The sequence below is a fragment of the Gopherus flavomarginatus genome, chromosome 16 (assembly GCF_025201925.1).
Source record: "Gopherus flavomarginatus isolate rGopFla2 chromosome 16, rGopFla2.mat.asm, whole genome shotgun sequence".
Classification (NCBI taxonomy): Eukaryota; Metazoa; Chordata; order Testudines; family Testudinidae; genus Gopherus; species Gopherus flavomarginatus.
Genome location: NC_066632.1, coordinates 2612752 through 2635255, shown reverse-complemented (window position 1 = coordinate 2635255; position 22504 = coordinate 2612752). Strand labels below are relative to the sequence as shown.

General features: G+C 51.3%; 1 long non-coding RNA gene across 2 annotated transcripts; it reads left to right on the top strand.

Moving 5' to 3' along the window:
• The first annotated feature begins 334 nt into the window (after positions 1 to 334).
• LOC127035384 (uncharacterized) lies at positions 335 to 11733 on the top strand. 2 transcript variants are annotated; one of them, XR_007769780.1, is made up of 5 exons: positions 335 to 386; positions 4649 to 4812; positions 5960 to 6090; positions 10182 to 10261; positions 11439 to 11733. It is a non-coding gene; the product is annotated as an uncharacterized LOC127035384 (long non-coding RNA). The 2 variants fall into 2 exon arrangements; XR_007769779.1 differs by lacking the exon at positions 335 to 386 and adding an exon at positions 1480 to 1812.
• Positions 11734 to 22504: the final 10771 nt, after the last annotated feature.

The window sequence follows — 22504 nt, the reverse complement described above, 5'->3', positions numbered from 1 at the left end:
AGCAGAGGCTGTTCTAGACTCACTAGCTCTTCTAGAACCCAAGTTCGAGACCTCTCTGGGCCCAGGTCCTAGTTTGGTGGGCTGTTCTAGGCTCCGCCCTGTACTAGACTCTCCAGTCTCAGACTGGGCCACAGCAGCCATTGCTCTAGACCGCTCGGGTGGCCGAGCAGCAACTCTTGTTCTAGATCCCGCCCTGTTCTAGCCCCGCGCTCCAGAGCCCGGCCGCACCTGCCGGGCTATTAGGAGGAGTTCGGCCCAGCCCGGCAGCCGGCAGCGCCCCGGGCATCTCGCTGCCCGCCCCGCCCCGAGCCCGGCCCCTTTCCCGGAGCTCAGGCGCCCCGGGACAGGCGGCTCGGAGACGCGGCCCGGCCCCTGCCCCGCCCCGGGTAACCCGGCAACGGGCCATACAAACTGGGGAAATGGGGCGCGCGGGGGCTGAGATACAGAGGGGTTCGGGGGGGACATGGGGCTCGGGGAGAAGGTGGGTCTTGGGGGGGCTCGGGGAGAAGGTGGATCTGGGGGGGTGATATACAGTGGGTCTTGGGGGGGCTTGGGGAGAAGGTGGGTTTCAGGATGGGTTGATATACAGAGGGGGTTGGGGGTACGGGGAGAAGGTGGGTCTCGGGGGGTGATATACAGAGGGGGCTTGGGGAGAAGGTGGGTCTGGAGGGGCTCAAGGAGAACGTGGGTCTCGGGGGGTGATATACAGTGGGGGTTGGGGGGCTCGGGGAGAAGTTGGATCTCAGGGGGGGCTGATATACAGAGGAAGTTGGGGGCTCAGGGAGAAGGTGGGTCTTGGGGGGGCTCAGGGAGAAGGTGGGTCTCGGGGGGGCTGATATACAGACAGGGTTGCAGGGCTCGGAGAGATGATGGGGTGGGTTGATATACAGAGGAGGTTGGGGGGCTCAGGAGGGAGATGTGGGTCAGAGGGCTGGATATTCAGATGAGGGTGGGTGCTCAGGAAGAAGAGGGGTTTGGGGTGAGGAAAGAATGGGAATTTGGGGGTCCTGGATATACAGGGGGGTTAGGGACATCAGATGCTCCCAGATGAGCGTGGCTGTGTTTTACCCTAGTGTAAATGATGACATGAGATGTCCCTTGATTTAAGGACAGGAAGTGAAGGAGAATCCTGTAGCCCATGAAAGCTGGGGAAGAGGGGGGGTGTCAGGATTTAGGGGGCAGAATGGAATTAACTCCCTAGTTTTCCAAAAAGTCCTTTGTTATTCACAAGGACTTAGGGCAGTTGAAAGATTTGGGCGAAGCAGGAATAACCTATTGTCAGCCCATGAAACAAGTGGCTTGTTTCGGGGTGGGGAAGTTCTCCCTCCCCCAAGCCCTTTCATACCAGAGTGGGCAGTTAACGTCAGGTTAATACAGGTGAGGAAACTGAGGCACAGAAAGGGGCAGATTCCCATGACAAACAGGGTAGGATTAGGATTCACCACGCTGAAGCTGCAGTGTTTTAGTGCAGCGCTACAATCGCCTGCGCCAGTATAAAGGTGCTGATACAGGTAGGGAAGAGGACCAGGCTATCCTGTATTAGGCACTTCTATTCTGATATAACAGCACCCACGCTAGGGGTACTGGTGGAGCTATACTGGTAATAATCACACCCCTGCTGAACTGACCACACTTATACAGACACTGGGAAGAACAAGGCTACACAGTTAATTCCGGGCACAGGAACACAGGACTAGCAGGGACCTCCTGGGTCACCAAGCCCAGTCCAAGCAATTGCAGGCCACTCCTTCCAATAATCCCATTTGTGAATTTATCAAGCGGAAATCTGAGCCAGCAGCCCTTTGCTGCTAGGTGAGGAATGGATGTGGGTCGCGATCCTGTGGGCGGGAGTCTGTTTGGGTGTGGCGCTCCATTGAAATTGGTGGAACTGGCCCCCGGGTGATCTCAGCATAAGGCCCTAATGCAGGTAAGGCGGAGAGGTCACACCTGTATCCCCCCATTTGGGGTTCTGACCATGACTTGCTATGTGGAGGTTAAAAACAATAGAGGCGCGACTTCACTAGGAGATAGAGCCGTGGTTCCCAACTGGGTACATGTACCCCAGGGGGCACTCAGGTCTTCCAAGGGGTCTCAACTCAATCAGTGTTTCTCGACTTGGGGCTTGCAGCCCCGAGGGTGGGCCCAGGACTGCTTTAGGGGGGTTGCAAATGCAGAGCTGGCCTGAGGAGGTGGCAAGCAGGGCAGTTGCCTGGGGGCCCATGCCTTAGGAGCCCCCCACGCAGGCAAGTTACATGCTTCAGCCCCGAGCAGTAGGGCCTGGTATTTAGATGAGGCTCACAAGTGAAAAACGGCTCAGTATCCCACTGAAATGTCAGTGTAATACTGACACTCCAATGGATTCATCTGATAATTATGTGATAAAAATGACCAAGCAAGCAATTGTTCAGTAACAGTGGGGCTGTGACACTTTTGTATTTTTATGTCTGATTTTGTAAGCAATTCATTTTAAAATTACTCTCAAGACAAATCAAATTCCTGAACGGGGCACAAATCATCTGCAAAGGAGACCTGGCGCTAGACAATTCCCCTCATATTGTTAGAGCTACCCTGGATTTCCACACTTGCTCAGAAGCCAGGTTACTCCCAACACAGGTGAAGAGAGAAGGGGCTGTGCGGCTTCTTTTCTCAGCTCTGCTGTCCGTCGGGCCAGGAAATACAGGGTTTGGGATCAGAATCTCTCCCATTGTCTCCAAAGCCACATGATCCCAGCTGCACAGGCTGAATGAGACATGCCTAACTGAGGCAGCCATGTGCTCTTCAACCAGTGGGGTGTTTGCTTGCTGCGTTGTGGTACAACACTCTGTTGCCAGTACAGCCGTCCACTCCGTTGTCTGCCTATGCCTTCCCTAGCAGAAGATTAGGGAAAACCCAGGAATTCCCCTCTGCTTTTGTCAGCCCATAGGTAACAGACCATCTCTGACTTGCGTCAGACTCTGGTCGAGGCCAGATTTGCTTTCCTGTGATAAGCCGGGCCGCGCACACACACACCAGGCTATTATCTCCATAGCAACGCTACATACAGACATTAAACAGTGTTTAACTTCGGAAGTCGGCAAAGCCGCAGGACGTCACTGTGGTTATTCCAGCTATGCAAGGCCTATAATATAACACTTAATTCAGTGCAGGTTGCCCATGGGGGCTGAAGCTGAGACTTTTTTCTCTCTCAATGCAAATCTCTGTAATTTGAGCAGCCTTCGACACCCCCGCCCCCAACTGTTTTTTTTCTGCCATAGCAACAGGCCGTTTTATTGACGGTGGGTATCCCCGTGTTGTTCATCCTGCAAGTGTCTTTCCCGGAGTCCCAGACACAAAGTAACCAAGAGCCCAGAAATGCTAGTCACACACACAGACGTAGAATCCAGAGAGCTGAAAATACTTCAGACATTGGTTAACTGTGCCTTGATACCCCTCCCATCTCCTCTGAGGGAAAAGTTATTAGACTCGTTGTATAAAGGGGGAAACTGAGGCACGGCGAGAAAAAGGAATAGCTCAAGGTCACATGGTGAAGGCAGTGCCCAAGTTGAGTCCTGCCTCCAAGCCTCCTGCTCCAGCTACCAGACCATGCTGTGTCTCTGAGCTGGGAATGCAACTGAGGAATCCTGACCCACGGTCCCCTCCTGCTGTAACCACCAGAGAGGGGCAGAGAGCCCATTTGTCCTCTGCTCCAACTACGAGACAACATTCTCCTCCCAGAGCTGGGAATCGAACCCAAGAGTCCTGAATCGCCTCCACAGAGGCAGCTAGGAGGCTCCAAATACCCCCCCATTTGGTGCTGGGAGGTGCTGAGAGAATAAGTCAGATCCCCAGCAGGTCTAAATCAGCCACAGTCAACGGGGCCCAATCCCCAGCTGGCATAATTTAACATGAGTCTGTGGAAGTCAATGGAGCTCTGCCAGTTTTGACCAGCAGAGGCCCTGGCCCAGCAGGTGAAGTGTCACCTCTCAGAGATGCCACTCCCCGCTGGCTCTGGCCAGAGCTGACACATCTTGCTTCAGCCTCACGTGATTCTAGTGAGTCAGCGTGACTGGGGTGGGTGCTGCAGTCTGGCCATGCCATGTGGGTGTCTCGGTCACTCAGCCCCAAGGGGAATTGGTTAGTCGGGCCATGGCCTGGGTCCTCGGCTGGGGAGCGCTCACAGGCACTGATTCATGGTGAGTCCTGATGCACTGGCTTTAATACTGACTTGGAGAAGAGCACCTCTGCTTGAGTTACCCACACCAGTCCCTGCAGCACTGCACCCCCCCCCCACATCACATTGGGGTCAGCACCGACTGCCAGGGGAGAGCACCCCCTACTGAACCACCCCCCTGCTCCCTGCAGCGCAGCGCCCCCCGGCACCATGCTGGGGCATGGAGCTCAGCGCTGACTTAGGGGACAGAACGCCTTGCCCACATTGCTCTCTGCAGCACCCTGAGATTTCCTTGGTAGCCGCGCAGCCAAGGAGTAACCCACGCCAATGCTGCTGAAACAAACGCCGCCCCATGGAGGTACAGCAGAGGGTTTCGCTGTCTTTTAAAAATCTTTTTGCCTATGGGGAATAATTGTTTCACTTCTTTTCAAGTAGCACTTTGGACAGTGAGTGAAGTAGAAGAGTGTCTACCTACCTACTCTTTCTTTCTTTCCATAGATTCCAACACCAGAAGGGACCTCTGTGATAATCTAATCTGACCTCCTGTGTAACATGGGCCAGAGAACAGCCCTCCACAAATTCCTAAAGCAGAAGCTTTTAGAAGAAAACATCCAATTTTACTTTTAAAATGGCCAGTGAGGGAAAAGCCACCACAACCCTTGGTAAATTGTTCCAGGGGTGAATTACCCTCACTGTTAAAATTCTATCTATCCACCCATTCTCCCCTCCCCTCCCTTCCCTCCCCCATGCACACCTCTCTCTCTCTCTCTCACTGAGAAAGGGTACTTATTCCCAGAGTATCTGTCCGCCCTATGGTTCCTACAAGAAACAAATGCCCATATTTGCCAGTCCTTTCCAGCTGGCTCAGGAGGGGTTAACCAATGGCTCGTGCTGTGTGCTGTGCTCTGGCTGAATATTGCAACCTCACCACCTCGGTACTGGCTGGCGTCACAGCAGGTCACCATGGAGACCTTGGAAGTTCCTAAATACAATTATTGTGAGGTTTTAAATTTCCTCCGTGCTCAGAATGAAGCTAAACAATAGCAGGATAGAAACAATATGCCTTGTGCATCCCAGCGTGGGGACCAGCACTGGCTCTCACGCACACTCCCTCCAGTGTGCTACCCCCTCTGTCCCACACTCCCTCTCCACCGCACTCTCTCGTGCCACACACTCGCCCACACTTTTCTCTCATGCCCTTTTCACTTTCTGTATCTCACCGTCCTTTTAATACTCCTTTTGGTCTGTATTGTACAGTGCCTAGCGCGTCAGTCCTGGTCCATGACGACGCTCATAGGCACTACCATAATACCCCTCATTGATAACGTGCAGCCACCCTCACTCGTCGCACGGATTCACAGCAATGAATTCATACGCACTGGTGCAAACAACTGCTCAAGGGGCAGAGAGACGACGACCCAGGCCCTGTCCCACATACAGAACTTCCCAGCCATCTACAAACCCTGCTGTATAACCGCGGGTTCTGGGTGGGGTCTTTGTAGCGCAGATGATTGGCGAGTGTGTGTAGGAGCGTTTCACATGCTAGTGACTCACTCCTCCGCTGGATGATGGTGCATGGGCCTCTTCCTTCGTTTTGCTTTTGTTTGGTATCCCTGCACCATGTTGTCATGTTCCACACTCCAAATTCCTCCCAGACCCACAATGAAGGCAAATGATGTTTCTGCCCAAACCCACGAAGCTCAGGAGAAATGTGACCTTAGTGTTTAAAAATAAACCCAGGCAGCATAGCCAGGATATAGGGCCGGGTTGGGTTTTTCGCTTTTTTCCCCTTTCCTTTCTTCTCCTCAGGACTCTACCTGGACAATCACAGACTGTGGCAGCCCGTCCAGCTGTGTCCATTCCCCATCGCCTGGCCCATAACATCTGGATTGCTCCAGAATGCTCACTTCCTGTTGGCGCCCAGATGATGAAAGCTGGAGGTAAAAATAAAATTAGTCCTTTGGAAAAGCTAAAGCAGGCAAACCACATTCTCTCAAGTGCCTCCAACTGCTCAGCTCAGACATTTGGTATCAGTTAGGACAGACTTTTTTTTTCCAGTTACTAATTTTAAATGTACACACGCCGTATTCAGATACACACAAAGAACATTCATACACACACACACACACATTGAATTCAAATCGTTACACGCACATGCTGTATGCAAACGCACACAAATGTTGCTTCAAAACACTATTCAAACACACATACATATAGCTGCATGCACACACAGACATGCCGCATTCAAATACACAGATGCTGCATTCTCTCTCTCACACACACACACACAAACAAATGCACACAGAGCTACAGCAGAGCGGAGTTTTAATTTAAAATACTCACACTGAGAATCTGTCAGTGATTATCCTTGTGTGACAATCTGGGTGAGAAATGGCCAGAAAGCAGAAATACTAGTACTTTGGGGGCAAATTTACAGCTGAACAGCTTTCTGTGTGTTTCTATCCAAAGCTCTCACAAGCACTGGGATTATGAACTCTGTTGGAAAGATGGGGAAACTGAGGCACGAACCGAGGCGGTCGTTCTTCCCAAGTTCACACGTTGAATCAGGATAACAAGCAAGTTGCCCAGCTCATACTGCCACCTTCAGCCAAGTTACAGTGTCTCGCCAGGTGATTTTATCATCACTCTGGTATCTGGGCACATAATGCTTTTGACAATGTTCGTACGTGGTTCTGGCTCCTTTGATTCTAAAGGAACCCCCAAAGCGCTAGTGATCACTTTGCTTTGCCACGGAAACATAGGCACCTCTAGGGTGGGACACAGCTCTATGCTGTTTGGTTGTTGACCATCCAGATCATAGGTGGCTTCACTACAGGGGTTTACCTACGGATCAGCATCGTTCAAGCTGAAACACACTAAACAACTGGAAGATACTAGTCAAGAGGCAGCTGAAAAGGCCTCAGAGGCAGTGGTACACAAGGTGGTTCGAGAAGGTGCAGCTGGGAGTCAGGACTCCTGGGTTCTAGTCATCACTCTGGGCAGTAAGTGGGGTGTACTGATAGCGTGGGGCAGGGGGGTGCAGAGAGCCCTGACTCCTAGGTTCCATTCCTGGCTGTGGGAGGGGAACGGGTTCTAGTGGTTAGAGCAGACAGTGAGGAGACTTAGGATGCAGTCCCAGTTTCGGGAAGGAATGCTGATGGCTGGCTAGTGGAGCAGGGATAAAAGCCAGCAGTCCTGGGTTTCCTTCTTGTCTCTAGCAGGAAGTGTTGCCTGGGATTGAAAGCACAGGACAGGAGAGCTGGGGCCAGATGGAAGTCAGCATACCTCCATTAAAGCCAACTGCACGAGGCCCATTTGCACCAGCTGAGGACCTAGATCCCACATTCCACCGGCAGCTGTGCCACTCACTCACTATGTCCTGGGGGACAAGCTTCTTCCCCGCTCTGTGCCTCAATTTCTTCTTCCGTAAAATGGTGGTCAGGGCTGGGGGAAGGCGGTGGTGACATTCCTCCACCTCCATGCAGTGGGGGGAGGGTGCAGCGCGGGGGGGGCTTGTAGTTGACCAGTGACTGCAAAGCTCGCCCCAATCCGCGAAGAGGGCAAAGGGATCTCTGACCATGATCCAGTCGACTTGCCCGTAACACAAGGCAGACATGTGCTGAACATGCATCCCACACGTATGTGCACACACTGGCAGTTTCTACTGCAGACACAGATTTTCCAGAGCAACTGCCTCACTCCCCTGGCACTCCCCTTCCCGTAAACAACTTCATTGCAGGCCGGTGGTGAAAAGGAGCTTTAATCGCTCTGGCACTGTCGCCGGTCTGAGGACGCTGGCTGGATTTAGCCCCAGCAGCAGCGGCTCTCCAAGATATTTCAGCAACCAGGGCCTGATTATGAGTTTAAAATCCCCTTTTCAAGTGCTGTGCAGACCTCCATTAAGGTTTAATTTAAAAGCCCTGTCTGCCCCACTCCTCCTGCCTCTCTATAAATACAGGGTTGCTATAAACTGAAGTCTCATGGACTGTTGTTTTTTTCTTCTGTGGAAGGTTTATTTTTTGCGTTTGATCTTCCTGGGTGGAATGGGCTTCACTTCCAGTCTAACCACGTGGATCACTCGTTCGAACGATAGATTCCAGCACGAAGGGCTAGGACTCCTGGGTTCTGTGCCCAGCTCCAGGAGGTCTAGAGGTCAGAGAAGAAGGGACTGGGAGTCAGGACTCCTGCATCTTATTCTAGAATCTGGGAAGAAGTGTGGTCCAGTGTGGAGAGCAGGAGAATGAGGGGCAGGACTCCTGGGCTCTGTTCTGAACTCTTGGGCAGTGTGTGGTCCACAGCAGAGATTGAGGGAATAGGAGTCAGTGCTCCTGTTCTCTACCCAGAGCTCTCGAAGGGGAATATGCTAAAAAAAAAAAAAAAAAAAAAAAAAAAATAGTGCAAGGAACTGCAGGAGATCTCTGTTCTGTTCCCAGCTCTGCCACTGGCTCATCTTTGGGAAGGTCACGTTACTTTTTGTGCCTCAGTTTCCCTGTCAATAACAGATGGGTGCTAATACTTCCAGCCTCCCCAGGGGACCAGCCAGGCTACATTAATTAATGTAAATACTCTCCCACGAGCGCTCTTGCCGGTATTTCAGAGCAGTCACTGGGGACCCTGCCTGTGCTATATTAACTCTTAAAACGCTGGCATCCTTCCAGCCTGGCAGCCAAATGAATACTTAGGAGGACGTCCGCCTGTCTATCTATCTAATCTCTCCAGAGACTCGTCTAGTGGCTAATGTGCAGGAGACAGCCAGTCACGAGGCCTGGCATCTATTCCTGGTCCTGAGATTGACTCCATGGGTGACCTTGGGCGAGTCCCTTCCCCTCCCTCTGCCTCAGTTTCCCCCACAGTGTAAAATCGGAGAGAACTTGACCTATCTCTCACGGGGAGGCAAGGAGATGGTGAGGCTGAATTTATTAATGATTACAAAGGGTATGGAGCTCTTCAGAGGGGAGTTGGTGGAAAGGGCAAATCCTTGGCCCTTAGCATTCTCCCCTGCACTACCAGGGTCAAGAGGAGTTTTGCCATCTGCTTCAGTAGGAACTTGGAGGGCATCTACCATTCTGGGATTTTGAAGTGCTCCAGAAAAAGCAATGCGGCTGAGCAGGAGGATAGCCTTGTGGTTACAGGGCACTGGACTAGGACCTAGTCAATATAGCTTCTAGCCCTGGGTCTGCCACTGTCTTCCTGAGTGACCTTGGGTCTGTCACTTTGTCTCTCTGGGCCTCAGTCCCCCAATCTACAAAAGGAGGTGGAGGATCCCTCATTTGTCTGACTCCTGTCTAGTTAGTCTGGGGCTGCAACTGTCTCTCCCTATGTGTCTGTGCAGTGCCAAGCACTACAGGGCCCTAATCTCAGTCTGGGCAGTACATGATACATTATGGGCCCGGATCTCACATGGGGCCTCCAGGTGCCACTAGGAAGCAGGGAGGCCATATGGGGAAACTGAGGCAGAGAGAGGGGATGTGACTTACCAAGGTCACAAAGCAAGTTGGGGGCAGAGCCATGGATAGAACTCAGGCACCCTGTCCTCCAGTCCTGTACCAACACCACAAGCCACCGTTCCTTCCTTAGATGTTGTGTTTGTATGGCACCCCCCACAACAGGGTCCTGGTCCATGACTAAGGCTCCTTGGTGCTCCCACAATACACCTAATATATAACGTACACTGCCCAGCCCACTAGGGTCCCGGTCCATTTGATTAATAAGAAGATACATTTGCCTTTAGAGGTACAGGGTAGGGTGAAAAGGAAACTAGGGGGTTCAGGGCACTAAGTGATTACAGAGGGAGCCGGAAGAGAGGGACAGTCCCGCAGTTATCCTGGCATTTCGCGGCGTTTCAGGGTGTCACGTGACTGATTTATTAAAGCACCAAATGGTGTCACTGTCCCTGTTCTAAATGGATTCTGAATGTGAGGGCGATATAGTCGCTGCAGACACAGGCGTGGCAGGAGGGGGCCAGGAGCTAACGGAGCTATTTCTGTATTCAATACGTATATATTTAAAATCCCTCATGTCTTTCACGCAGGGCCCCAGGAGTCAGACAGCCCCAGGACTGGATAGAGAGCTAAGGCCCAGGCCCAGGGCCCCGGCACCTGGAGTTGCACGGTGAGATCAGAATCTCAGTTTTCACTACAAAATGCCCGTGTATTTCTAGCCTTCCTGGATGCAAAGGAAAGCTGGATAATGCAAACTGAGGGGACGCAATGCCTGCCTGAGCCTGTGATACTGGCTCCGAGATATGGGAACTGTCCTATTCACCTTCACCTGCTGGCAACCTAAGGGCTGTGGGGCCACAGAATGCGGGGTGGGGGTTGCTGTCACAGGGAAAGCCAAGGGTTGAGCTCTGGACAGCACCAGAGTTTGCAGGAAACCTTTCTGAGCTGGTGTCATTGAATCTGATTGATTTTTAGGCCTATGGGGCTATGGTTTCAGGTTCTCTGTAGACTCAGGCAGGCATTGGTTACACTCAGATCACACTATGCTATTTGGACACTTTGTTTCCATTCATTTTAATGGGAACCAGTAATCCAAATCCCTTAATCCACTTTGAACTCCCTGCTCTAACCCATGAGATGAAGGAGAACCCCTGCTCTAACCCACGAGATGAAGGAGAACCCCCTGCTCTAACCCATGAGATGAAGGAACAGTTTTCCCACCTGCTTTTTTCGGTGTTTTCTGCACTTTCCTCTGACGCATGGTGTGCCGGCCACTGTCAGACACGGCCTATCAGAGTAGATGGGCCATGGGGCTCTGATCTAGTCTGGCAGCTCCGGTGTGCCAGTCCCTCACACTGGGTAGACACAGACACATGCCACTGTCTATAGCATATCACTCCACCACCCCAGTGTGACCCACTGATGAGTGTGTGTGACAGGGCACCCTCGTGCCAATCCGCAGAAGAGATGAGTGCATCACAGCCCTAGCTGCAGCGTGTCACCTCTCCAGCTCAAGCTTTTAGCCCTGCAAGTCTCCAGTTCAGTCCCTGCTGGCAGCCCAGAGGGCAGCCATAAAATGGGGTAATACTACACTCAGAGTCAGCCCTCCTGATGCCAGTCCATTGCTCTAACTGCTAGGCATCAATGCCCTAGGGAAAGCCAACTTGCCCTGTAAATCTGATGATCACCTAGAAACTCAGAGCAGCCCTGCCAGCTGTCACAGTAGGCAGTGTTTCTCAAAGCCCCAGCTGCTGGAGCCAGGTGATGACTTAGAATCTCGGCTTTCATTTAAAAAAAATAAAGTCAGCTTCTAGTCCTTGTAATCATTCTCGTGGCTCTTCTCTGAGCCCTCTCCAGTTGATCCACATCCTCTTTGAATTTTGGACACCAGAACTGGACACTATGCCAGCAGCGGTCACACCAGTGCCAAGGGAACATAACCTCCCTCCTGCTGATTATCCATCAGGACCCCCAAAGACCTTTCCAGGCCACTGCTACCCAGGATCAGGCCTTGAGGAAATTCAGAACCCTGGTAAATAATTTACCTGGCTTCATTCTTATTTGTACTGATAGAATGAGGGGCTGGCGGGTTTAAAGAGATGCAGCTGCTGCTGTTCTTTGGGGGCAATAAAAATTAATGAGTCGGCCGCATCCGGGACCTCCGGCGTGCTGGGGAAACAGCTGCTTGTGCTGTGATGAGGGCAAGACAAGGGTTAATCAGGGAGGTGGGGAAGGGAGCCAGACCTTTCTCAGGAAAAGAGAGGAAGCTGAAAGGGGGGATTGGAGCATTTACAACCTCTGGTCTCTTCAATTTCTGCTAGTAAAACAGAAGGGCCCTAGGAAGGAGGTGTAGGTAACTATGGCCACATGTGGCATGCAAGAAGGTTGAGCAGGGAGGGGTGTTGGCTGCTTTCAGGAGTTCTTGCTATGGGCCCTTTGTCCCTGGATGACAGCTTCCTGGTGGCCTGCACCCTACCAAGATGGTTGGGGTCTCAGTCAAATCAGGGATGAGGAGTGTGCTCTGTGCGTTTCTCCTGGCCAGGAGCCCTTGTCCAGCCCAAGAGGGACTATGGGGCTGAGATCTTAGGTGTTCATGTAGCCCAGGGCCTGGGGAAGAGAGAGCCAGGGACCCCATGGCACTCGCGGGTGGAGGTCCCAGGACAGGACTATATGGATTCGGGAACAGGTATATTCTAGGGAACGATTTCAAGCCCCAGCACGTTGGCTTTTGCACATACACATTGAAGATTGTCCCTGTCGCAAAGCGTTTCTAAGCCCGAAATGGACAAGACAGACAAAGAATGGGTAGGAGAGGAAAGTGAGGCACAGAATGCGGCTATGACTGGCCCAAAGGTCAGCGGCAGAGCTGGGAATGGAACCCCAGCATCCTGACGCCCAACCTGCTGCCCTATCCACTAGACACCACTGCTTCTGCTCAGCTTGCAAACTTGGCACACGGAGCCATAGTTCCCCCAAAGCCTTTGGTCTTGCACCTCCTTCGCTCTAACTCCGACCCTCCCCCTCCTCAGCTTCACACTCTGCCCAGCTGCTCCCAGCTGTAACAAAAACTGTGAAACAGAGTCCAGCCAAGGTGCTGGCTGAGAATAAGTTCTCCCCCCGCCCCCAGCCGCTCCCTTCAGCCTGCCTCTGCGCCTTCATCCAGAGAGAGGGCCCCCGAGGTGGCTGGCAAGCGGCCCCACTCTCAGCAAAATCCCAAGGCAGAAATGTCCTTTCTAGGTAATTACTGTTAAGCAGACAGCAGGGTCCTCCGAGCTGGCCCTGCACTCAGCACACCCACACGCCCAGACGGGACGCATTCCACTGGCCTGACTCACTCGCGCAGTGTGTGTAGGGGGGGGCGCGCGCCGTGCAGCGGGAATGATTGTTTTGACTATTATGGGATGTGGGCAGCTAAGGAGCCAAGGAAAGGAGATCACAGCTCTGTTTGCTCTCCATTTGCTCATGCCCTGGTGTAAATCAGGAGTGACTCCACTGAAGTCAGTGGGGTTCCGCTGGTGTAAATCAGAAGCGACTCCAGTGAAGTCAGTGGAATGTTGCCGGTGTAAAACTTGTGTCCATAAGAATGGTATCAGCCCCCTTGCACCTAGGGTGACCAGACAGCAAGTGTGAAAAATTAGGACAAGGGATGGGGGGTAATAGGCGCCTATATAAGAAAAAGACCCCAAAATCAGGACTGTCTCTATGAAATTGAGACACCTGGTCACCCTACTTTCACGTTCCAGCAGACAGGCCCACAATCCTACTCTGGTTGTCCGTTCACACAAACGCATGCCTTCCCCCCTGCAGGCACTTGTGAGCATGTTCACTACTACCCCAGGCAGCACAAACACACGCATAAACACCACTGAAAATATCACACCACCATGCCCAGCCCCAAATCCAGCCAGTAACATTCACACTAACCACAGCTACTTCTAGATACAGGCACAAATGATGTGCCAATATGAGGAAGTGTTCACATCCACCCACAAACTGTACGACATACTGAGTGTGATCAACGCACAATATTCATACACACACCTCCCCCTGAATCACAACCTGGAGCCTACGCAAACACAAATCATACCATTACAGGTAATACTCGCTCAAACACACACAGCATTCACAGTGCTACCTAGTGGGTAGAGCACTAGCTTATGACTTAGGAGACCTGGAGTCCATTCCTCGGTCTGGGTGACCTTGGCTATGTTACTGCCTAGCTCTGTGCCTCAGATTTCCCATCTGTGAAATGGGGATAACAATACTACCCCCCCCCTTTATAAAGCACTTTGTGATCTGTTGAGGAGCTAGCTGTTACTATTTTAATATTAACACAACAACAACACAACACATGCACTTACGCCCACAGCCACATACACAATTATCCACAACACACATTCAAATGAACATTCTCTTTGTCTCAATGCACATTCACATACGACCGCAAACAACATCCCAATATCCAACCACAACGCACACTCAAGCTTCATGCTCAGCCACAGAGTACTAAGCCAGGCTGTACAACAAAGGAGAAGAGGCACAAAGAACACACACAAACACTCCCCCACTCTGCAAATATTTGTACACAACCACTAATAAGGCTCCAGCAAACCCCACACATGCACAACCATGAGATGGTGATGTGTTAATGTCTGTATGTGACCACACATCACACACACACAGCTATTACAATTGTGCAACTAGTATTCAAATGAAAACCCCACCACAGTCTCAAATATTTACATGCAAGCAACATTCATAGCCAGAGTATGGATCACTCCCTCTCTCACACACACACCCCTACTGAATTTGTACAATTAATATTCAAATGCAGTATGGCCAATCCTGAGAGTGCAAAAATCAAGAGTCAAACCTACAAAAATGGAGAGATCTTTTAGAAAAACATGGGTTTCTTTGCATTCTGGTTTCTGAGGTATTTGGGTGGGCACTTGGGTCACATGCTCTGGATTTTCTCCGCAGTTGCAAGGCCTAGGAACTTCCTTTTTTTAAAATGAAAGCTGAGATTCTAACCTAACCACGGGACTCCAGGATTTAAGTGAATCACCAACTCTCATGATCAGATCGTGAACACTACAAAGAACAACCACACTCTGAGTTCCAGATACCCAAACACAACTTCAAATCACAGCCTTGTTCACACGTCCCTCTCCCTCCCTTGAGTCTGTTTCTGAGGAGTGGGTGGAAAGATTTGCCTGACTTGAACCCGTTAATGAGTCACTGGGCTGCTGCTATGAGGGGCCCAGATGTAGTTGCTTGCAAACATACATCCGTGGCTCACACACACATGGCCAGACAAAGGCATTCCAGATGCTACGCGGACTCATACACCTTAGACAGCCAGCAGACGCTGACAGATGAACATTGAGGGATGGACTGCTGTGTGTGTGTGTGTGTGTGTGTGTGTGTGTGTGTGTGTGTGTGTGTGTGTGTGTGTGTGTGTGTGTGTGTGTGTGTGTCCAGTTACCTTTAGATTCTCCCCTCTACCCAAAAAAATTCCATAGCAGTTTAACTGCCGCCGTCCCAGATCTGCGTGGGAATAAGGGATGTTTTAATAACGGGCTGGATCCAAGACTTTATACAAAGCTCCTCACTCAACAACAGCTTGACTCCATTAATACTTCCCCTGACTTCTCCTCTTTGTCCTAAATGTACGTGGCTTTATCAAGGGCCTGCTGGCACGCAAGCCTGAGCTGAGGTTTAATTGGGTCCTGGCCCTGCTGGGCTGTAGCCAGATCCCCCCTGATGTGCTTAATTTTGTAACGCAGAATAGACCTTTATTGCTGTTTTGTAACCGACTGAGTTTGTACCAACCCGGGTGGTGACTCCACATGCCTCGAACTCCCAGTCCTCTCTGTCCCACATCGAAATCCTGGGGCTACAAACAAGCTAAGTAGTTCATTCTTTGCTAAGGGAAGGCAGGATGTGTATTGGTTAGAGCAGGAAGGGCTGAGCGTCAGGACGCCTGGGTTCTGTCCTCAGCTCTGACAGAAGAGAGGGGTCTATTGGTCAGAGCTGGGAATCAGGACTCCTAGGTTCTACTCCTGGGCCTGGGAAGACAGTGTAGTCTGGTGGTTAGAGCACCAAGGAGCTGGATTCTATTGATTCGAGGCAGCTGGGTTCTGGTCACACAGCTCTGGGAAGGGAGTGTAGTCGAATGGGGTTGGGAGTCAGGACTCCTGGGTTCTGCTGCTAGTTCTGGGAAGGGTCGTGTGATCTAATAGTTACAATGGTGGGTCAGGAGGCCTGAGACCTCTTCCTGCCTGATTCCTTTGTACTCCCATGCAAACTCCTACCTAGCACCTCCTAAGAATCCCAGCGCTGTCGCTGGGTCTCCTCCGAGCGTTACCTGGCAGCACGTTTCCTGGCATAGGCTTTCCTGGTCTTTCCCACACACTGGGCCACATTTGAGTAAGGAGACTGATTGCCTTTGAGACCCTCCAGTCTCATTCACTCATGACTTCGTGTGCACCACACCCGTGGCCCCCATCCCTCCCCTTTGCCGATCAAATAACATCAGGCCTATTGCCGCCATGGCAAAATAATATTAGGAGGAGGGTGAAACATCCTCTCAGCTTCTTTCAATGCACTTTACCAGCTCGGAACAAGGGGGAGGAGCCAGAGGTTGGGCCAAGAGTTTAGTTCAGGTTCAGCTCCAATTTAAGCACCATAGTAAGGAGCCAGGTTTCCAGCCCAGCCCAGAGCTCGAGGTGAACTCGGCTTGCAGAGTCCTGCAAAACAGTCCCACCTGGTGTAAGCCGATCGCCATTCGCTGTTGCCTTGGGCTTCCCACCTGATTGTTTGTTGTAGCCACCTGTCAGCGTCTGGTCTGACACACCGAAGCTGGACTGTTTTCACGCTACTGGAGTGGACGCAGTTAGATTGGTATGAAGGGGCTTATACTGGGATAGCATACAGCTACCTCACCGTGGAGACTCAGGCATTCAAAAGGGAACAGACCCCCAGAGCTCCTAAATCCCCATCCAGGGCTCTATCTGCTAGACCACCTGATTAGTTAAAGTAGAAAAACATAATCCATAGAACTTTTGGGTGTACATACGTCCTTACTCCTCTTCCCGTACTGGTGTCTATGGACTTAGGGGACTCCAGGTGCGACCCCCCTGCTTCACCACTGTCTTCCTGTGCGGCCTTGGGCAAATCACTTAGTCTCTCATGCCACAGTTCCCCCATTGGTAAAATGGAGGAAACAGCCCTGCCCTGTTGTGGGGCTAAATACACGAAAGATTGTGAGGTGCTCTGATAGTATGACAATGTCAGCCAACAAGTATCTTAGAATAACAACACTTTGCTCTCCTCGAGTGCTTTTCATCCGTAGATCTCAAAGCATTTTCCAAAGGAGGCCAGTATCATTATTCCCATTTCACAGCTGGGGAACTGAGGCACAGGGAGGGGCAGGGACTTGCTTAAGATCACCCAGCAGGGAAACAGGAGAGTTGGAAAACCCAGTCTCCTTAGTCCCACTCCAGAGCTCTCTCCACTAGACCAACATCCCAAAGAAGTCATCCAACGAGCAGACTTTGCTTCGCTACACCAGTGTGTTATGCCAGACTGGTGAGTAATACTGAGAATACTGACTAAGGATTGAGCAAGGATCTCCGGAGCTGGCTGTCTAATAATAATAATACATTGCATTTAAAGCCAGCCTTTGATCCCAAGAGAAATTAACGAGGCGCTGCTGTAATTAGCAAAGTTCTGCTGTTCATTGAAGTAACTCACTTCAAAGCCTTTGTCGTGGGGGTGCTTTTAAATCTTGTTAGTCAGCCACTAGGTAATGGCTTCCCTTCTAATTGCTGCAGGTTCTAAAGGGCCTGTTTTTACCCAGCGCTAGAGTGGATCAGATTATTTGGTGCAAATGTTTATCCTGACAAATGTGCCTCTTTTTTCCACTTCAGGCCTCATTCTCAAATCAGTCCAGTCTGACTGTTGGTGCTGACTGGAAAAGATGGGAAATCTATGCCACCAAATGGAAGAAGGGGAGGAGGAGGAGGAGGAAAAAAGGGAACAGAGGTGAGGGAGGAGGAGAAAAGGGGAAAACCACCAAGAAAACAAAAAACACATTGAAAAATCAGAATACTCTGAACAAAAACACACATTTTGGGGCTTGGAAAAACACCATTTTTTCATTTAAAAATATTGATTGAAAAATTTCAACCACTTCTAAAACTTATCTTTTTATCTCCAAACACATACCCCTCTTTCTCTCCATCCATCTCCACACCACCACCCTCATCTCTGTATCTAGCCATACAGTAGCAAAGCCAACAACCCAAACCAGGGAATTACCAGGTTTAGTAGCAGCCAGTTTGTCATTCCACTCATGAAAATTCACTGCATTTGCTACTGCAGGGTAGCACGCAGAGCCCATGGCCTCTCCTGAGTTCCAAAATGGCAGCTGTTGAAATGTGTGAATGAAGCAGGACGTCAGGAGAAAGAGATGGCACCTGTGTCCAGGTAGCCAGTTGCATGGAAAGGAAGGATGGTTTTGTGGCTGAAGCACAGGCCTGAGAGTCAGACCTCCTGGGCTCTCTTTGCAGCTTAGGGAAGGAAGTTGGGTTTAGGTGTTAGAGCCAGGGGGAGTTAGAGTTAGAACTCCTGGGTTCTATTGCTAGCTCTGGCAAGGAGGTGGGATCTAGCAGGAGGGCGAAAGAACTAGAGAACAGGTGAGCAGACCTGACACTGCATTTCACCTTGGAACCTTGGCCCTACGGGCTTGGAGGAGTTAACCACCTGCCTGCGTAGATGATAAGCCAGAGGCACAAAGCACTATTGAAGCAATCTGAACTCAGCCCTTTCTGTGCTCACCTTGAGTCCTGCATTGCACCTGGCGCACGTCAACAAGTGCACATGTCAATCTGCAGCCAGTGAATAACCCTCGCTGGTGGGTAGAACGTACCCGCCCCCCACCCCACAGCTCCTGAGTGCTTTCCTTATATGCATGTGGGCCAGATCCCCCGCTGGTGGAAATCAGCATGGCTGACTGAGTTACACAAGCTGAGGATCCAACCTTTACACAGTTAAAAGCCTGCAGAGCTTTTTTACACCACGTGGTCATTCACACCAATGAGTATGAGATAGCAGCAGGTGAGAATGGCCGTGTTTTAAGCCTGGGAGTAGGTGGCCACACACAGAGTGCCAGGCAGGGGAGAGTCGGGGCCTGTGAGTTTGTACAATTTAATAATTCAGCAGGGCGGAGGCTAACATGGAGCCACTCATCTGCCCAGAGGGCTGAGAAGAGGCAGAGTTGTATACACACCCTGTCTCTCAACCAACAGCCGTTTGCTCACCCTCTGTAATGGTGCTAAAACACTACAACGACAGCTACCCTGGGAATACCAGGGGAAGAGGGACGGATACACAGAGAGGACCATTCTAGCACTAAAGATCCAATTACACATTTCCTACAAGTTGGGGTCTTATGAGATTCATGCACAAATCTGTTTGCAGGGTACAACAATCAGGAGCAAACCCCGGGGTCCTAGCCAAACCCCATCCTGGTTCCCTAGTCTTCACACATGTGCTTCTTCCTGAGCGGCTCTGCAGCGTTGTCCTGCTCTGTCCAACAGCTCATCCCCGTGGCCCACCCCAGTGGTAGCCGCATCGCTCCATGCAGTATGTAACGTGTATTATGATCCTTTGGTATGAAAGGTGCTGCTAAAGTAAATGCAAGGTAATTATTGTCATTATAATAATCTCTAATGATCAAGGACGTGTTCAGCAGGCTCAGCCTGTGGGAGGCAAATCCAGGGCTTGGAACCCATGATGGGTTTTATAATCCCGCGGCAGGTGCCAGAAAATAGCCTGATGCACCTTGGCTGCCTACGGGTGAATTTGGGGAAGACCTTTTGATTCACTGAGCGAGTAGGATCCAGTCCAAGACTAATGTTGTGTGTCAGTTTCCACCCCTCAATTATCTGAAGGAGAAAGAGAAAAGCATCTCTGCCTGCTGATGGAATGGGGCACCTTTTCACACGCAGCCCGGGGGCTGTTTCACAATAACAGCCACAACAAAGGGCAGGCAGAAGAACTCTGCGTTCCAACGCAGTTCCTAGGTGCCGTGGAGTTTCGGGATGGGTTTATTAATGTGATCACAGCTGGGAGCTAGTGGAGAACCCAGTGGCCTGATTAGGCCAATCTCCTTTGTGGGACTTGGGATTGTTGTTTTGTGTGATGTGCTAGAGGGTTATGTTTAAATGCTACATAATTTATGGCAAGCATGTGGGGGTGGAGGTGGAAGAGAAACAGGGAGGTGCAACTGACAATGGTTCATCTGTTGAGAAGTAACAGGCATGGGGCAGGGGAGAGGTGTAAGTTAGTTGTTTCCTACTTCAGGACCAAGGCAGGGCTGGAATTGGGTCAGGTCAGTGACCCTATACTTCTCTTTCGATGCTGCTCTTGTATTCTCCCAAATGTTAGCTTCTTCTGGAAAAACAAAGTAAGTCTCTAGCATGAATGGTTGCGAAAAAAAAGTGAAACAAATGTAAGCTGATCCTGCCTGAGTTTGCAGAGAGCCTGAAACAACTGCTCTGAGAAGTATGGGGGCGAGTGGCCCCATGCATTCCAATGGGGTGTTTACTCAGATGCTGCTGTCCAACATGTACAGAGGGAAAGGCATCAGGCACTGGGAAAAGCATCACATTTTGGTGCCACAGGTGGGTAGGTTTTTGGGAGAGATATTACTACTTTCTTTCCTCCCCAATTTGACTGGTGGGTGGAGGAGTGGGGCAGAGGGAATGTCTACACTGCAATCCCAGGCTGTGATTGCAGCATGTGTAGACATACCCTTGATAGCTGTAATCTAGGTAGCTCGGGTCCAGGAGCAGCAAAGCTCTGGCAGCACCGGCTTCAATGTGAGTTGTACAAGCCTGCCATGGCTTAGCTGTTCCGGTACCCCGCCAGCTTGATTAAAGCTAGCCCAGGTATGTGTAAATGAGCTGCAGTCACCCCATGATAGCGGTGTAGTCACACCCAATGGCAGTTCGCAGGGGAGACAATCGCAGGGCTGGTGTCACAGCTCCTAACTCAAAAAACAACCAGTCAGTGCCAGGCGGGGCTGGCAGAAAATGCCACGAGTAGTTCACCTGTGGCATGTCTGGGTTGGGCTCACAATACTTGTGCCTTATGAGCTTATACCAGAGCATCCATGGGAACAGCTGGAATTGGGGTGGTGGGGATGGGTAGCTGGACCGCACTGTGCTATGGCAATTTTCTGCACCCCAGGACACACAGGGCAGATGGTGAGTTACAGCAGCCCCGAGGCTGCTCTAATTTACACCAGGCAACAGGAAGGTCCCTAGAATACAAAGGGGTGGCTAAAAGCCTCCCGCCGCTTCCTGCCCTCCGCCACAGAAACTGAGTCATTAAGAATCAGCCTCTCATGTTTATCCACAGGACAGGGACAGTCTTGGCAGGAACAGAGAGCTCAGCCCCCATAATGCCCCATTTCCGCCAGTCAATATGGCCTGATATTGTGGAGGAAAGGAGCCCTAAAGTGGCTGTGGGATCCCCTTGCTCACTGCACCCCTTACACCATAACATGGGAGGGAACAAGTCAGTAAGGGCATCCTAGCCCGGTAAGGAGTTGGTGTAGCCAGCTCTGCACAGCCTCCTCCACTCCTCAGAGCAGGGGGCGTGTCGAGGGAGGAAGGGGTGTGCAGCTGGGGTGTTCTTTCACCCCACCTTTTCCCTGCTATTGGGCACAGCCTTACGCTGCTCTAAGCTATGCTATGGGCCAAATTGGCCTCTGGTGCAGTTTTGGGGGTTGTGCCTTTAAGGGCTCAGCGCCCTGCCCAGATTCTCTGGGAAGCTCAGCCCTTAACGGCACAGAGCCCCAAACCAAACCCAGCAAGGACTGGCACAGGGGAGCCACAAAGGTGGAGAATGACTGTCTTTGCCCTCCCAGGAGACCTTGGTGCCTGCACTCAGCCAGGGAGCAACACAGAGAAGAATATGACCCAGAGAGGAAAAGGCAGAGGTGGGGAAAGTGGGAGAAAGGAAGAAAGAAAAAGAAAGAAAGAAAGAAAGAAAGAAAGAAAGAAAGAAAAAGATGGTGAGAGGCAGACATAAGGTCAGAGAAAGGCAGGGAGCAGAGGACAGAGGAGGAGAGCAGGTTTGAGAGAAAGGAAAGGAGCTATAGAAAGGCTGGAGCCAGACGGAGAGCTGGGAAAGAGAGAGTGAGTTAGCGGAGGGAGAGAGAGGTGGGATTTCCCTTTCCTCTCCCTGGCATATTTTCAGTTTTCTCCCGCACCCTGTTCTCCTCTCCACCTGCTTCCTTCCTTCCTTCGGAAGCTTGTTTTGTTCTCTGGAAGAAATCGTGTTTCCACGGCCACACGCACCCCCCTCCCACCCAGCGCACACTGGCTTCCTCCAGCCCTTCTGGACTGCAGCCGGCCAGGGGGAGGATTCTAAAAAAGGAAAGTCTCCCAAGAAACCCAGCCCAGAGGCAGCGGGAAAAGCCCCAACTCTCTGGGAAAGCCATTCCCAAGCAGAAACGCAACGAGGACCTGGAATCCAGCAGCGTGGAGGCCTGGCAACTGGGATTAGATAGATGGGAGCGGCCCAGACCATCTAGTCATTTAGCTGGCTCTGTAGCTAGAGGGACCCACACCACCCATCTATCGGCCTGGGCGGTGTGGTCCAGTGGCTAAAATACTGGACCAGAACTCCAGACACCTGGATTCGAATCCAGCTCTGCCTCTTACCTGCTGAGTGACCTTGGGCAAATCGCTTTCTCTGTGCCTCACCCCGCCACCCCCCCGGCATCCTTTATCTATAGCTGTGAGTTTTTTGGGGCAAGGCCTGTCTCATCTGGGTAGTGGCCAGTACAATGGAGCCCTGCTCTCAGGTGAGGCCTCCGGATATGACCGTAGTATAAATA